Raw genomic sequence first — 17,541 nt, forward strand, 5'->3', positions numbered from 1 at the left:
CTTTGGGTTCTCTGTCCATCAAGAACTGTCGCACCTCAGCTAGGCAAAGATGTAAGAACTGGTCTTTGATGCAGCTGTGCAAAGGTTTTCACTGACAGTCCTTGGGTCCACTGGTCAAAGTGGGTCCCCAGTCCATGTGCCACATCACTGTAACTGTCGTGTGGGCCACGTTGGAGGTTCCGGAACTTTCTACGGTACACCTCGGGTGTAAGCTGGTACTTGGCTATCAGAGCCTGCTTGATGGCCCCATAGTCACCATCTTGTTCTTGAGGGAGGACAGCAAACGCCTCCAGAGCTTTGCCTGTCAGCCCTGGTGTCAGGTATCGTGCCCATTGGTCCCCAGGCAGTCGGTACTGACTGCAGGCTTTCTCAAAGGCCCACAGAAAAGTGTCCAAGTCCCCATCCTTTTCCATCACAGGAAAGTGCTCGGGCCGGTACTTCGGTATCTGAGCGCTGCTGGGCTCACAGCTGGACTGGGACGACCCCTGCATTTGCAGTCGGGTTAACTGCAGCTGGTACTCCCGCTCCTCTTGCCGCTCATCTCTCTCCTGGTATTGCTGGATCAGCTGCCGACGTTCATCAAGGTCATCAGCGGGGAGTAGTTCCAAGACCGCCAGCAGGTGGGAGTCCAATTCGCCCTGATTGCTAATAGGGCCGGCATTCAGTGGTTGGACCTCTGCTGCAGCACCAGGTTCGCTTGTGCTAGCTTCTCCGGCCTCTGGGCTCTGTGGCCTGGCTTGGTCTGCTTCAAATTGCACCAGTTCAGCGACCATTTGAGCCTTGGTCTTGCCCTGGGAGTTCAGGTCATGGTACCTTCATATCCCAGCAAGAGTGTCCTTCTTCTGCTGGGTGTACCAGGCTTCTCCTTTCGCAGCCATGGTTGCCAAATAAAAGATAGGATAGAAAAGCGAAGAGAAAGGGAAGGGATAATTACCAGTACACACAATTGTCTCGGGACTAATAAACACTGAGTTCGTTCTCCAAACTTATTTGCGCAGAGTCCTCGCAAGAACTTTGCAAGTTTTTAGTGAGAGGAATGATTGCTCAAACCAAATCACTAATGCTCTAATATCCCATCACTGTCACCAATTTGTCAAGAATCTACACCTCTGTCACCAATATGTCACGGATTCACAGCGTGACCGTCACCCCTACGTCACGGATCGGGGTGACTTTAGGCCAACAGACAGCTATCACCTGTGACACTGCTACAATGTGATGAAAAAACACACACAAGGTTATTGACCTCTTAGTTTACAGCAGGGGCTTATTTTAGGTATCCCACTGCTCTTCAATATACCACGAACTGCAGGGATTTATGTATATCCCACTTACAGTTCCACTTGAAACCTTCAGCTTCCACACCTTGACTTCTTTTTGCAACCTATCGTTTATTCTCTAGGCTCTTATATCAGGGACTCCATGCATCTTATCGAGTTAATTGGCAACCTTGAAATACCAGCTAATGCCTATATTGTGACGCTGGACGTCGAATCCCTTTACACCAGCATTGAACATCGTCTGGGGATTGGAGCAGTGGCGTTCATTTTGGATCGCGAGACTAGCAGGGAAAGAGATCATGATTCCTTCCTCCTGGACCTCCTAAAACTGGTACTTGAGAAAAACTACTTTGTTTTCGACCGTACGTTTTATAGACAAGCAGCGGGCACCGCAATGGGCGCGAAATGTGCGCCCGCGTACGCAAACTTGTTTATGGGGTGGTGGGAGGAGGAACATGTTTATAAACTTCAGTCCTTTCAGGAATTTGTACCCAAGTGGTACAGATTCATAGATGATATTCTGTTTCTATGGACTGGTACCCTTGATAATTGTAACCTCTTTATTGCCCAGCTTAACGATAATCCCTGGGGGATCAAATTAACCTCGAACATTTCTACTACCCTGGTGGATTTCCTGGACTTGAAGATCTCTATCAGAGGCAATGGTCTGGTTACGAGTCTGCATCGCAAGGAGACAGCCACTAACAGTTTGCTCCACTACACGAGCGCCCACCCGGCCCACTTGCGGAATAGCATACCTAGGGGCCAATTCCTTAGAATTAGGAGAAACTGCACCACCATGTCTGATTTCCGAGAAGAGTCGCAGAAGCTGACGGAGAGGTTTCGGGCCAGAGGGTATCCTCGCAAGGTTATATCTCAGGCATACCAGCACTCCCAGCAAGTGACAAGAGAAGAAACCCTAAAACCTAGGATTAGGACCCCGGTACGGACCATCAACCTTGTTACCACCTATCATAGTCAGTGGAATGACGTGTACACTATCTTAAAGAAGAACTGGAACATCTTGCTTACGGAACCTAAACTTTCGCCGTGGCTCTCTGACACCCCCAGGATGGTGGCCAGGAGGTCTCGGAACCTCAGGGATGAGCTTGTGACAAGTCATTTCAGACGTATGATTACCAGGACGGGGACAGGTGGCAACATGTATGGCTCCTATCCTTGTGGTAGGTGTAACATTTGCAGCCACATGATAGCTGATATTGGGATATCTCTTTCCTGCAGTCCACGCAGGATCCAGGTACCTGGTTATTTTAATTGTCGTACCAGGAACCTTGTTTATGTTTTGATTTGCAGCTGTCCGATGCTCTATGTTGGATATACTACGCAGGAGCTTAGACGTCGGACTCAGCAGCACCTCTCCAACATCAATATGGCCCGGAAGGATTCTGAAAAGGGTAAGAAGCTGTCCTCAGTGGCTGCCCATTTTTTACATCACCATGGGGGGTCACCAAGGGGGTTAAGGGTAATGGGTTTGGAGGGGGTCAAAATGGACATCAGGGGTGGGAGTATAATACCCGAACTCCTAAGGAAGGAGTCTAAGTGGATCTATGATCTCAACACCTTGACTCCAGCGGGTATGAACGAGGAACTTCTGTATACGGGTTTTTATAAGCAAGCATGAGATAATAGGTCTCCCTCTCTGCTTTCCCACCTCTTCTCCCTCCATCAGTACTTATCTTTGTTTTTTTTATATCCTGTTTTAGATCTGTTGGGCATTCTTGATTCACTCCTAGGTGGCAAACGGAGAGACACCATGGACTATTAGAATCGCTGGTTCCCCATTTACCGGATCATCAGCTTCAGGACATCTCGTGATTAGCCGCTTACCTTGTTCATCAAAGATTAACATCCTTTTCTGGCTTTTGCCACATATTATGCATCTCTGAACGGTTGTTGTCTGCCTTAAAGTCATAGGACCTTTACCATGCATATTTTTGCCCTAGGGTAATAAATAATACATGTACGTTATGTGAGATGTATTCCTGTATTTGGTTTGGTGACGAGGGGTTTGCCTTAGTATCCCCAGCCTATTTAGGGAAGGTGTGTGCTGCTTATAACTGATAACCACTGACTATTGGTATGGATGTCAAGGGTCCTAGTAGTATGTCTTCTTGGGATCTGGATAAATCCCCCTGACCCTATGAACCTATTTGCTATGTTCCTCTTCTTAGTTGTTATACTCGGCGTACTAACTTAGTCTGGTGGGTTTGATCTATATTTCTCTTGGGCTTCCTTTGGACACATTGTCCTAACTAAACTATGGCATGTGCATACACCGGCACTGGGCTAGTGGATTGTTGTAGGGCATATTCTCCTCTATTACAGCATATGGTATGCGCGTCTTCACCTTTAATGGACATATCAATCGAGTTTGACCATATGCACGTTCTTCTATTAATTTACGCATATACTTACTCAGTTCTTTGAGCATATTGTTTCCATGTGTGCACTAGCTGAGTGAGTCTGCCATATTGTGCAGGCTCTTATTTATATTCTCTTGGGCTCCATATTTGATGTGAGCCTATTCATTACGATTTGGTGCACTGACACATGCACAATTCCTGATTTAATTGGAGTTGCCATACACATTAAGTTGGGTCTGCGTCTTTTGTCCGTAAACTCAGCAAATTGCAAGCTGGGACTACGTCTCTTATTTGAGAATTTAGTTACCTGTAAGTTGGGACTATTTCTCTTATTTGGGAATTTGGTCTGCGTCTCTTATGTGTGAACTTAGTAACTTGTAAATTGGGACTGCGTCTCCTATTTGCACATTTAGTAGAACGGAAATAATCTTTCTTTACTTTATTCCAGATTTTATGCATGGTGTGTGCCCTTCAAACCAGCAGAAAGCGCCGTTTAGACTTCTATCTTTCGTCTTATGTGGTTATGATTCCTCATCATTATACTATACTAAGTTATGTGTATATATATATATATATATATATATATATATATATAATATATGTGCAAGCACCCTCCTTTAATCAACTTAGCGCCTTTTGTCTCCATGTAAATTACTCTGCTGGGATTGCGTGCATTATCTCAGTCTCCTCTCCTTGCCGGCCTTATTTGTGCAGGCGTTTTAAGTGTTAAAGTCATTTCGGCAATCATCTAGCCTGGACTGTTGTATTACTCTGTGCTCTTTTTTCTAGCCTGCTTCAATAATGCAGGCACTTCAGCGTCAATGTTTCTATGGCAACCACTTAGCTGGGATAGCGTGAGTCATTTTATGGTCTCCTCTCCCTGCCTGCTTCCACTGCGCAGGTGCTTGGGTGTCACTTCCCCCATAGCAACCTCTTAGGCTACTTTCACATTTGCGTTTGGAGCCGCTGCGGAGGGCTGTGGACTTCCTCCGTGAAGCCCCGCCCTCCGCCGCTAGCTCCGCCTACTTCTGCATGCGGCCGGCTTGCGACCTGGGTACCTATATTTAACATTAGGTACGCAGGTCGTGCCGCAGTATGCGGATGCTGCCGCATGCGTCGTTTTGACGATGTGGAAAAAAAAAAATTGCTACGAGCTGCGTCCTACGCTGGTCTCCGCATCGTCAAAACGGCGCATGCGGCAGCATCCGCATACTGCGGCATGACCTGCGTACCTAATGTTAAATATAGGTACCCAGGTCGCAAGCCGGCCGCATGCAGAAGTAGGCGGAGCTAGCGGCGGAGGGCGGGGCTTCACGGAGGAAGTCCACAGCCCTCCGCAGCGGCTCCAAACGCAAATGTGAAAGTAGCCTTAGCCGGGATTGTGTGTATTACTCTGCAGCCTCGGCAATACAGCAGGAGCTGCCCACTGCACATGTGCAGGGGGATTAACCTGGTAACCCGGAAGTGTATGCCTCCAGATCTCTGCACGTCATAGCAATGCTCACAGGTGATATTTATTTTGTTTCATAATTTGGCTATATTAGAACGAGTCTAGGCTGTTTACCTCACATTTCCCCTGAGGAAGATGCCCTTGTAGCATCGATACGCGTGGGGCTCCAGTTCTCCCCAGCATTAGCACTTTATATTTGAACTACCTCATTTCTACTCGGCATCCTTGCACTTTGGGCTCCTTTGGAGTTTACTATCTGCCTCGCTCCTGGTCTTTAGGTGATATATTCCTTTACAACTTTGTTAAGTCCTTCTCAGTCCCTGGCTTACTGGAGGTAAGCTTCCAGGTAAATGACACGCAAACAAAGTATTGTGTGATCATATACAGGGGAAGCTCAGGAGCGCGTCTGACTCTCTGGGCTTTACCCCTCCTTTATAAAGAAAAAGAGTTATGCATTTGCAGACATGCGCACAAGCGCTCATTATTTCACATTCTCTTACAAAGCTTATCTATACTGTGAAATTTACAACCTCTAGTATGTAGGTAAAAGGCTATAATAACAGAAGGAATGCGTGCATAAAAAGGAAATGTCAACTTGCTCAAGTTTCTTGCTGATAAGCCAGACGTCTCAAGAGAAAGATACAATGGATTCTTTCAGTCTAATCTCTACAATTCCCCCCTTTGACATATTCCTTTTATTTATTACCATAGGGCCAAAGACAAAGCCTTTATTTTTGGTATTACACATACACACACTTATATTATTAATAAGAGAATCAAATCTAGTATTAATTCTTCTATTGCAAATTATTTTCTTCTTTAGCAGTATACTAAAATATAAAAACAAAAATTAGTACAGTAATATTAATTAGAATCACTAGAGGATAACATAAGAAGGAAGAAAAAAAAAACAAAAAAAAACTTTATACTCTTGCATCTATTACACAAAGTTTATCTGTGCATACTGAGATACCCTTGAGCACAATCTGGAATAGTACGTATATGACTACAATAATCATAACTATATGTATTATGCTCTGCATAATCCCAGCAACCCACCCACCGATTCCTCTGAACCAGTTGGCTGGGTTAAGAAAAGAAAAGGTATCTGACCACCAGCTATCCTTATTCTGGTCATTATCTTTGTCATACTGATCTCTGAGTCGTTGTACGTCCTTTAATTTAAATGTCATACTCATAGTACTATTCGGGTCTATATAATGACAGCAGGTGGGTCCGATGATTTGACACATACCCCCTTGTGAGGCAGTTAGATAATCCAATACCAGGGTATGTTGGTTGACGACTATTATAAGCTGATTCTGTACAGCTATACTAGTATTTAATATGTCCAATATATCCCAAATCTGATCATCTAGATAGTCTGTGGCCCTAACCAGTTTATCCCACATTTGTGTAATCATAGGGTAAATAAAAATAGAACTGACAATTTTATTGGCTATACCCATTTGCACTATATGTGGCCTCCCCGAGGGACGTGGTGAGTTATCTGCAGCTCTTTTATACAGTGTGTGCTTGGGCACAGCTTGCATGTATCCATGATGCCTTTCCTTCAAGCTTGACTGATGTAGGTGTTGTCAACAGGACTTGGAAGGGTCCGTCAAACCTTGGTTCTAGAGCCTTTCTGGTGTGTCTTTTTACATAGACTTGATCACCTGGTTCCAACTTGTGACTTCCTTCAATGTTGTCAGGATCTGGAAGGGAAGCAAAAACTTGTGCATGCACCTTAGTTAATTGTTTCTGAAGATTTTGCACATAAGAAGTCAATGACTCAATATTTAACACAAGTTGTTGTGGAAAATAACATCCTAAATTGGCAGTCCTGCCAAACAAAATTTCATATGGAGACAGTTTAGTCTTACCCCTTGGGGTATTGCGTATTGAGTAAAGGGCCAGTGGAAGGCATTCTGTCCAAGGCTTTCCTGTTTCAGCCATGGCTTTCTGTATTTTTAATTTTAAAGTTCCATTCATGCGTTCCACCTTACCGGAACTTTGAGGATGGTATGGAGTGTGTAACTGACTTTCAACACCCAACATTTTCAGTACATTTTGAAATATTTCTCCAGTGAAATGAGTACCCCTATCTGACTCGATCACTTCAGGGAGACCATAACGGGGTATCAGTTCGGCAACTAGCTTTACAGCAGTGTTTTTAGCTGAAGCCTTCCGAACTGGATAGGCCTCTGGCCACCCTGAGAACATGTCCACACACACCAACACATACTCATACCCATTACTTTTTGGCAGCTGGATAAAGTCTATTTGTAATCGCTGAAACGGATAGAGAGGTCGGACGTGGTGCTTCATAGGGGTCTTTGTCGTCTGTCCGGGATTATGTGCCAGGCATATAACGCATGCAGCACAATAGTCTCTTGCGTAGTTGCCAAAACCTGGAGCCAACCAGACTTGCTTTGCCAGTAGTGTCATTGCATTTGCAGACACATGAGTAGGGTGGTGTAGTCCACCAACTACAATCGGGTACCAGGCTCTAGGTAGACATATTAGTCCATCTTTCTTCCAAATTCCTGCTTGTTCTTCTGCCCCTTCCTTTTTCCACCTGTCCCTCTCCTCTTCTCCTGCATCTTCCTGTGCTTGTCTCAGTCTATCTTCAGTATTTTCTGTGGGGTTTACAGTATGAACCTGCTGTAAGGGTTTGACCGCTGCTGCCTTGGCTGCTTTATCAGCCCTATCATTTCCCCTAGATTCCCTAGTGTCGAGTCTCACATGTGCAGCTACCTTAATTACTGCTACTTCTTTTGTTTCTTGTGCAGCCTCTAAGATCTGTTTGATCAGAGAAGCATGTTTTACAGGTTGTCCTGACGCTGTCATGTAACCTCTAGCTCTCCAGATTACTCCAAAGTCAAACACAATACCATGTGCATACCTAGAATCAGTGTATATATTAGCTGTCTGATTCTCAGCTATTTTTAGTGCTTCAATCAATGCTGTTAGTTCTGCTTCTTGCGCAGACTGTTTCGGTGGATGAGGTTCTGCTTTGAGAGTTTCAGATTCTGACACAACTGCATACCCTGTATGAAAGTTACCTGTGTCATCTGCAAACCTACTACCGTCTATAAACAGCTCTAAATCTGGATTTTGAAGTGGTGTTTCGGATACATTGGGTAAGCCTGCTGTTTCTTGTAAAATGAGCTCTGTACAATCATGTGTGTCTGTAGGGAAAAAATTTGCGTGTGGATCAGTGTCCTTATTCCCCCCTTCAGACTCGAGAGGTAGCAGTGTAGCTAAATTGAGAGTCTGAAGCCTTACAAATGTGATAGTAGAGGGAAGCAGCAAAGAACACTGTAGCCGCAAATGTCTGGCCATGGAAATGTGTTTTGGTTGGACCTGGTTTAATATCCCATAAACATCATGTGTAGTTTGAACTGTGAGTGGATGCTCTAGGACAATTTCTGATGCTTTGTCCAACAATAGCGAGACAGCAACAACCACACGTACACAGGTTGGCGCTGCCTTAGCCACTGGATCTAACCTTGCTGAAAGATATGCAATTGGTCTTTGTTTCCCTGCATGCTTCTGGGTAAGAACTCCTGTAGCATGGGAATCAACTTCTGCAGCCATAAGCTGAAATGGTTTGGTGTAGTCTGGTAGCCCTAACGCTGGAGCTGAAACAAGGGCATCTTTTAATTGTTGGAACGAAATCTGACCTTCTTTTGTCAACAAATAAGGTTCACTTTTTACACAGTCATACAGTGGTTGCATTAGTTGACTGGCATGTATAATCCATTGTCTACAATGAGACACTATTCCTAAAAATGCTCGTAGCTGTTTATGATTTCTAGGCTCATTCATCTGTCTTATTGCTTCAGTTCTTTGAGGTGTAAGATGCTTTTTACCTTGAGAAATGCAATGACCTAGAAAGACCACTTTGATCTGACAAACTTGTAGCTTTTGTCTATTCACTTTACACCCTTCTTTTTCTAGAAAACATAGTAAACTCACAGTGGACCTTTCTGCAGTTTCTAAATCTGGGCAGCAAAGTAGTAGGTCATCCACATACTGCAAAATTACTACCTGTGATTCAGGTTCAAACCTTTGAAGAACTGTTTGTAGGGCATTTGAATAAAGAGTAGGGGAGTGTATCATTCCCTGTGGAAGGCGTGTCCACGCCAACTGTTTGCCCTTAAATGTAAATGCAAACAAATGCCAACTATCTTGGTGTAAAGGAACCGAGAAAAATGCATTTGAAAGATCTATTACAGTAAACACTTGAGAACTGGCTGGTATCTGTGATAGTAACGTATGAGGATTGGGTACAACTGGGGTGATTGGATCTAGAACTTTGTTTATTTCTCTTAGATCATGTACCATACGATATTTGGGCATAGAACCCTTATCAAGAGTTCTCTTCTTGACTGGATACAGAGGAGTGTTAGCAGGTGATTGTATCTCTACCAAAACTCCTTTCTCTCTATATCCCTCTATCTGTTTTGTAATCGCTAATTCCTGCTGGGCACTCACAGGGTATTGTCTGAGCTGTGGGAGAACAGCTCCTGGTTGCACAGATAATTTTACAGGAGAGATATGCAATAATCCCACATCAGTGTCACCCTGTGCCCACAGTGTTTCTGGGACCGTTGAGAGATCTAGATCTGTGGTGTACTCTTTTTCTTCAGTATAATCCTCAAAAGCCTGAATTCTGACATATTGTTCTAATGATTCTGCATCATCAGGGATAGTCAGCATAACTGTGCCATCGTCCCTAAAATTGATGTTAGCTTCTAATTTCTTTAGTACATCAGTTCCTAACAGACATGTTGGGGCACCTCTGGCATACAAAAATCTGGATGCAAAACATTTAGGTCCTAATGAGACCTCTAGGGGCACAGTATATGGCAGTGTTCGAATTACCCCATCATAACCCTCAGCAAAAGTTGTTTGTTCTGAAATATCTTCCGGATTCGGAAGAAAATCTTGATTCAAAATTGAGGAAGTTGCACCTGTATCTATCAAAAATGGAATCTCTCTCCCCCCCACATTCACCTGTATCATAGGTCTTCTAGCTGGTAGGGAAGTTTGTAACACATCGAGTCAATCTGAATCTGGTATGGGACCATCTATGATGGTAGATTTCTGCTGGTTGTCCGTTTGGGAAGGGTTATTTCTGGGAACAAATTTGCCTGACTTTATATCTGCCAACTTCTTCCTGCACTCTCTTTGGAAATGACCTGGCTTTTTACAGTAGTGGCAAGGAAAATTGTGTCTCATTCTTCCTCCTGTATTAGCTTGTGCTATTCTAACAGGCTTACGATTCTCTCTCATATCCATGGCTATTCCTAAACATCGTTGTTTCACAATATTTGGTTGTTCAATTGTTCTCCAATCTGGAGTAGAGGATTTAAATTTTTCTCTGATTTTTGGATCTAGCCCCTCTATTAATTGTTTTGTAAAAAGTCTCCTTACTGAAGCATCAGTCAAATCCAATCCTTCATCCCTAAAGTTATTTTCTAGTTCTTGACTATATTCTTCAATACTTTGCCCAAATTTCTGCATAATCACACCTGTAGACCCCCTTTCCCTCTGTTTTCCTCTCATGAAAATTATTAATGCCTCTGTGAACTGGGTACCTGATGCTTCTGTCTGTAAGGCACCCCCTTCTGCCACTGGTCTATTGGGCTGTAGGTGTGTCAATAATTCCTGAAAAAGTCCGGGGGACATTTTCATTCTACATAATTCTTCCCCGTCCGCCCAGACCCCAGCATGAGTCTGCATGATTTGTTGTATATACTGCGCAAACCTTATGGGGTATTGAGTGGGATCAGGCGCATTATGCAGGAGGGACATACCCTCGGCAGGGGACCAAGGAAAGTATTGTCTGGTCTGATGATATCTGGTGTTCATTACCCCGTCAGCACCAGCTTCTCTAAAAGGTCTTGGTACTACCCTAACAGGGGCAAGTACAGCGCCATATCTAGGTGTACCACAGGCTAGGCAATCATTTCTCCAATCTGGATTTTGTTGTCCACAGTGTGAACATTCCCATCCTCCTACCCCACCAAGATTGGGATACAAGGCTGGAAATTGTTTTCCTCCTTCTGCTCTTCCAGATGGTACAAATGATTGGGCTTTTGGATCTAGGTAAGGTGGCGGGATTATGTCACAACTTTTTCCCTTCCCCATGATCCATTTGGAAGTATCTGGATCGTACTTCCAATTCTCCTCTTTAGCTGTTTTTGAGACCTCTATCATACAATGTATGATTTCTTCCCACCCATTGTCTTTGATAATTCCACCTCGTTCTTTACCCAGTCTTTCCCATTCTGTACTGAACATAAGTGCTTCTGAAATTCCCAATTTTCCTCTTACCCTTCTAATCTGCCTTCTGACTGTCTTTCCACATCTTTCCTGTATGATATCTGCTGCTTCCACTTGTCCTAAGACAGTTTTGGTCTGTTTATTTCCCATTTTTCTTTTCAATATTAGCTATGACTACCCTAGGTGACGTTTGGACAACCACTTCCTCTGTTGGTGGCGTCTCGTTGCCTTCTCTCCTAGGGAGCTAAAATATTGAAGGGCTCGTCTGCTCCGTTTCTTCTAATATGCAGGACGTACTTAAGTGCTATTATGCACGCAAACAGACCCATCAACACCATACAGATCACAAAACTTTCTGTGTCAGTTAGCATACTTGTCCCAGGCTCATGAAAACCCGCGTCCTGGGCTCATTCTATCAAACCTTATCCAGAAATGAAGGAAGTTAAGCACTTAATTGGAGTCAAGCATGGGCGGAGGTCTCCCAGAAGGACGCTACCACATGACCCAGTTAGGCTGACTTCCGTGTATAAGGCTTATACCCCAACTATTTCGGCTTATTTTTCTACGCACTTTTGCTCTTCTTTCACAACATACCACAACCTTCACACTGTTCACACACTGCCAGGGACAGGACTCATAAGTCTATACAATATGGTAACCCGAGTTTTATAGGTATCTACTCACTACTAGACTAACCCAGCGTGACACGGCTCATAGAGATCTTTCGGATAATACAGGGCAGATAAAAGAGAACTAATAATGTCTCTTACCTGGCCAGGTTTTTCAGTTCATTTGCCGTCCATTATCCCAGATCTCCGTTGTCCGTATCCGCAGGTAAATCTCGAGCAAATACACTTATCTCAGGTCCCTGTTCGATGCGCCAAAGAAATGTTAAGTCCTTCTCAGTCCCTGGCTTACTGGAGGTAAGCTTCCAGGTAAATGACACGCAAACAAAGTATTGTGTGATCATATACAGGGGAAGCTCAGGAGCGCGTCTGACTCTCTGGGCTTTACCCCTCCTTTATAAAGAAAAAGAGTTATGCATTTGCAGACATGCGCACAAGCGCTCATTATTTCACATTCTCTTACAAAGCTTATCTATACTGTGAAATTTACAACCTCTAGTATGTAGGTAAAAGGCTATAATAACAGAAGGAATGCGTGCATAAAAAGGAAATGTCAACTTGCTCAAGTTTCTTGCTGATAAGCCAGACGTCTCAAGAGAAAGATACAATGGATTCTTTCAGTCTAATCTCTACAACTTGGCTATTGTTTCTGGGTGGTATATCTTTATCTGATATGTGGTTATCTTACCCCCAGTTCTTTGGTTAACATCCTATAGGTTGTTTTGCTTTCATTGGAATTCTTATGGTGCATGAGGGGGCATACTCTGAGCCTAAATTTTGTATATATTATACCTTTGTCCACAATACTGTTTGATGTCTGTATGGTATAATTTGGTGGTATGAGCATTTATTAGTGTACGTGTTTCAATTTATATGCACGCACCTTCTCTAAATATTTGTCATATTGTTCAGTGCTAAAATGACATTTGTCTCCAACTGTCTGGGGGGTTGCATGTAGCCTACTAGCTATGTGCTGTTTTTTCTGTTTTTAAATGCTTTTAAATGTATGTCTCGTTTTGATGTGCCTTTTTGAATAAAGTTGTTATCTTTTCATGGTCGATCCCAGTGTTATGCATATCCTTTTTCTTAGTTTTTCTTCATAGTCTTTCTCATATGCATATGGTTGATCCCTGATTCACTTATGCTTTGTGGTGCCCGCTACCTTCTTTGTATACAGACCTCCGCCTGCAACTGGCTCTGCAACAATGCTCCGCAGATGACCTAGAGAGACGTCTGCAGCTGGTACTACAATACGAAGAGGCTGAGAGAGCCAAGCGGGAGGCTGAGAGAGCCGAGCGCCAAGCCCAGCGAGAACATGAATGGGGGATGCTCCGGCAGGGGGGGATGCCTTCCACCGCCCAGCAGCGCTCAGATACCGAAGCCCTGGCCCGACCACTTTCCTGTTATGGAAAAGGACGGGGACTTGGACACTTTTCTGCGGGCATTTGAGAAAGCCTGCAGACAGTACCGACTGCCTACAGATGAATGGGCACGTTACCTGACACCAGGGCTGAGAGGCAAAGCTCTGGAGGCGTTTGCTGCTCTCTCTCAAGAACAAGATGGTGACTATGGGGCCATCAAGCAGGCTCTGATAGCCAAGTACCAGCTTACACCCGAGGTTTACCGTAGAAAGTTTTGGAACCTCCAACGTGGCCCACATGACAGCTACGGCGATGTGGCGCATGGACTGGGGACCCACTTTGACCAGTGGACCCAAGGACTGTCAGTGACCACCTTTGCACAGCTGCGAGACCTGATGATCAAAGACCAGTTCTTACATCTTTGCCCAGCTGAGGTGTGACAGTTCGTGATGGACAGAGAGCCCAAAGATGTGACGAAAGCAGCGCAGATTGCCAATGCCTATGAGGCCAACCATAGATTGGAAGAGCAGAAGCCAGTCACCACCAGCTGGAGAAGGGGTAAGCCTGCAACCAACGCCAGTACCCCTGCCAGCCAACACACCAGAGGTCCTGTCCCCGTAACCAACAGCATCAGACCTATTACTGAACCTCGCCACTGTTATGTCTGCAAGCGGACTGGTCATATTAGTCCCCACTGTCCAGACAAGCCAAAGAACACCTCATCCAAGGTCCCAGGGCCTAATGCAGCAGTTCTTTTGGTGGGTGGTGTGGCTGGGAGGGTGTGTGACAATGTACAGCACGTCACCATGGGAGGCCATGTTGCTACAGGCCTCAAAGACACCGGGGCTGAACGAACCCTCATCCGACCCGAACTGGCGGCCCCTGAAGAAATCATTCCGGGAAAACCCTAACCGTCACTGGGATTGGGGGCATCAGCTGTCCCTGGCCAATGGCCCGGGTTTATATTGATTGGGGTGCCGGTAGCGGGGTGAAGGAAGTTGGACTGTCTGATAATTTGCCCACTGATGTTTTGTTGGGGACTGATTTGGGGAGGATGGTTGCATACTACGTCCCTGTCACCCCTCCCTAGTCTGCTAATAAGGGTAACGTTAACCCTGATGATGATGATGATGATGGGAAATCGCATGTGTTACCTGACCATGCTTTATCTTATAATGATGCATCTGATAACCCTTTTTTCCATAGGATTGATGGTGAAAATGTTGTACCTGTGCCAACTGAACCTGACAATGATTTTTCTGTGAAAGTTGATGTGTCCATAGGTACAGGAGTGCTCAGCCACGTCGCTCTGCAGAGTGAGACAACTGAGGAACCCCTAGCAGGGGCGAGTGTCGGTGCTACAGGAAATGGGGAGATACATGGGAACCGTGAGGAAGGTGATGCTATGCAATTGACCAGTGCCACCAAGGAAGGTAACTGGCCCATAAGTAGCAATGATCATGAGGTAATGGGGGTGGATGGGGAGGTAGAGCCCATAGTAGCGCCGGCTGATGGGTCTGTAGAAATCCCCGGGGAGACAGCCTACATAGCTACTGTCACCCGCAGTCAGAGTGCCCGGAACGCAGATAACTGTCTGCCTTCTGGACCCTCCTCAGTCATCACTGTGACTGAACCAGAGGTTGACCCAGAGCAGGTTACAGAGAGTTCCCGTGGGGAAGGGACCCTGACGTCGCTTCTGGCTTCCCCTAGCCAGGAGTTTCAGGCCGCTCTGCACACAGATGCGAGCCTAGAGAGTTTGAGACAACTCGCCGAGACGCTCATCTCCGAGACTGATACGGAGAGGGTGTTCTGGGAACAAGGAAGGTTGTACCGGGAGACAGTACCCGGAAAATCGCAAAAGGAGTGGTTGAGGGAAAGACAGCTGGTCGTCCCGCAGCAATTCCGGGGTGAGTTGTTACGGATTGCCCATGAGATCCCTGTAGCTGGACACTTGGGGGTCAGCAAAACAAAGGCCCGGCTGTCTCAACACTTCTATTGGCCTAAGATGGGGACAGATGTGTCAAACTACTGCCGCTCATGTATCACCTGTCAAAGAGTGGGGAAGGCGGGGCCTGCTCTTAAGGCTCCCCTGATCCCTTTGCCAGTGATAGAGGAGCCTTTCCAGAGGATCGCGGTGGACATTGTGGGCCCGCTGGCCGTCCCCAGCAGCTCTGGAAAGCGATACATCCTTACTGTGGTAGACTACGCTACCCGGTACCCAGAGGCAGTAGCTCTGTCATCAACTAGGGCAGATAAGGTGGCGGATGCCCTGTTGGCTACCTTTTCACATGTAGGATTTCCCAGGGAGATGCTCACTGATCAAGGGACCCAATTCATGTCTTCCCTAATGGAGGCTCTCTGTAAGAGAATACAGGTGAAGCACCTGGTATCGAGTGCGTATCACCCACAGACCAATGGCTTGTGTGAACGCTTCAATGGTACCCCCAAACAGATGCTACGCATGCTGGTTGAGACACAAGGGTGAGACTGGGAGCGGTACCTCCCACACCTGCTGTTCGCTTACCGAGAGGTTCCGCAGGCCTCGACGGGGTTCTCCTCCTTTAAGCTCCTGTATGGCAGGCGACTCCGGGGACCCCTTGGGTTGGTAAGAGAATCCTGGGAAGAGGAGCCGAACCCTTCTGAAGTGTCCATAGTGGAGTATGTCATGCGCTTCCATGACAAGATGCAGATCTTGACGCAGTTGGTGCATGACAACATGACGCAGGCTGAGGCTGATCAGAAGCACTGGTACGACCAGAGCGCCCGGGAGCGGACCTACCACGTGGGTCAGAAGGTGTGGGTGCTGGTCCCCGTACCAACGGATAAGCTTCAGGCAGCCTGGGAGGGCCCGTACGTCGTCCACCAACAGCTCAACCCGGTCACCTACGTGGTCACACTTGACCACGCTCGGGGTAGGCAAAAGGCCTTTCACGTCAACATGATGAAGGCTCATCACAAACGTGAACCTTTCGTCCTACTGGTCTGCAGCGTGCCCGAAGACGGGGAGGAGGACACCCTCCTGGACATGCTGGCCCAAGCCAAGGCCGGTGGGTCCATCAAGGACATGGAGATAAGCGCCTCGCTAACTGAACCACAGCGGTTGCAGTTGCAAACCACGCTGGAACCCTTCCGGGTCGTGTTTTCCAACCGACCTGGAAGGACTGTGTTAGCAGTCCACGAGGTGGACACCGGGAATCATGCCCCACTACGGCGAACACCCTATCGAATCTCCGACCAGGTGCAGCAGGTTATGCGCCAGATCGATGAGATATTACAGCTGGGGGTGATTCGACGGTAAAAGAGCCCGTGGGCCTCACCCATAGTTCTCGTGCCAAAGAAGGACCGGACCAACCGGTTCTGCGTGGACTACAGAGGGCTCAACGCCATTACAGCCTCTGCCGCGCACCCAATGCCGCGCATTGAGGAGCTGCTTGAGAAGTTAGCTGGCGCAAAATACCTGACAATAATGGATCTGAGTTGAGGATACTGGCAGATTCCCCTGAGCCCCGAGGCACAGGAGAAGTCCGCCTTTATCACACCCTTTGGACTGTACGAGTCCACGGTCATGCCCTTCGGCATGAAGAATGCCCCTGCCACTTTCCAGCGGATGGACAACCTACTGAGGTGCGCATAGAGGCATACCAAGGGGTTCTGCCTCCGTAGCGCAGACCAAAAGGGGGAGGTGTCACAATATTGTATGAAATGTAGTATGATTTTGTAGCTTTGCCTGTCAGACCCATGCTGCGGGCTAAAAAAAAAACCCTTCTCTCTGTGTTTGTGTTTGCTGAGATGTGGGTGTGTAGAGAGATTTTATTGGTTCTAGTTCTGGGAGCAAAGGAATTTTTACGACCGGTATAGCTGCATAGACAATGGTACCAGCTGAAACTGGTCTGATCTCTCTTTTAAAACATGAGGCTCTTTGTTCCAATATTGTAAGATATTAGGCCAACGATTTTGGCTAGGAAAATAATAAATACATATTGCTAATCTCCATCGGCGGATTTATCAGCCACTGTAAGCATGAGCCTCTATTTCAAACAGGGACAGAGTACAGATTTCTCCGGAAGCGGGCGTCACAACGAGCCCAAATTTAGTATCATTAGAAAGCCAATTGTAAAATAAGAAGAATGTGTGTTATGATTCTGA

This window comes from Ranitomeya variabilis, chromosome 3 (genome assembly GCF_051348905.1).
Source record: "Ranitomeya variabilis isolate aRanVar5 chromosome 3, aRanVar5.hap1, whole genome shotgun sequence".
NCBI classification, from domain to species: domain Eukaryota; kingdom Metazoa; phylum Chordata; class Amphibia; order Anura; family Dendrobatidae; genus Ranitomeya; species Ranitomeya variabilis.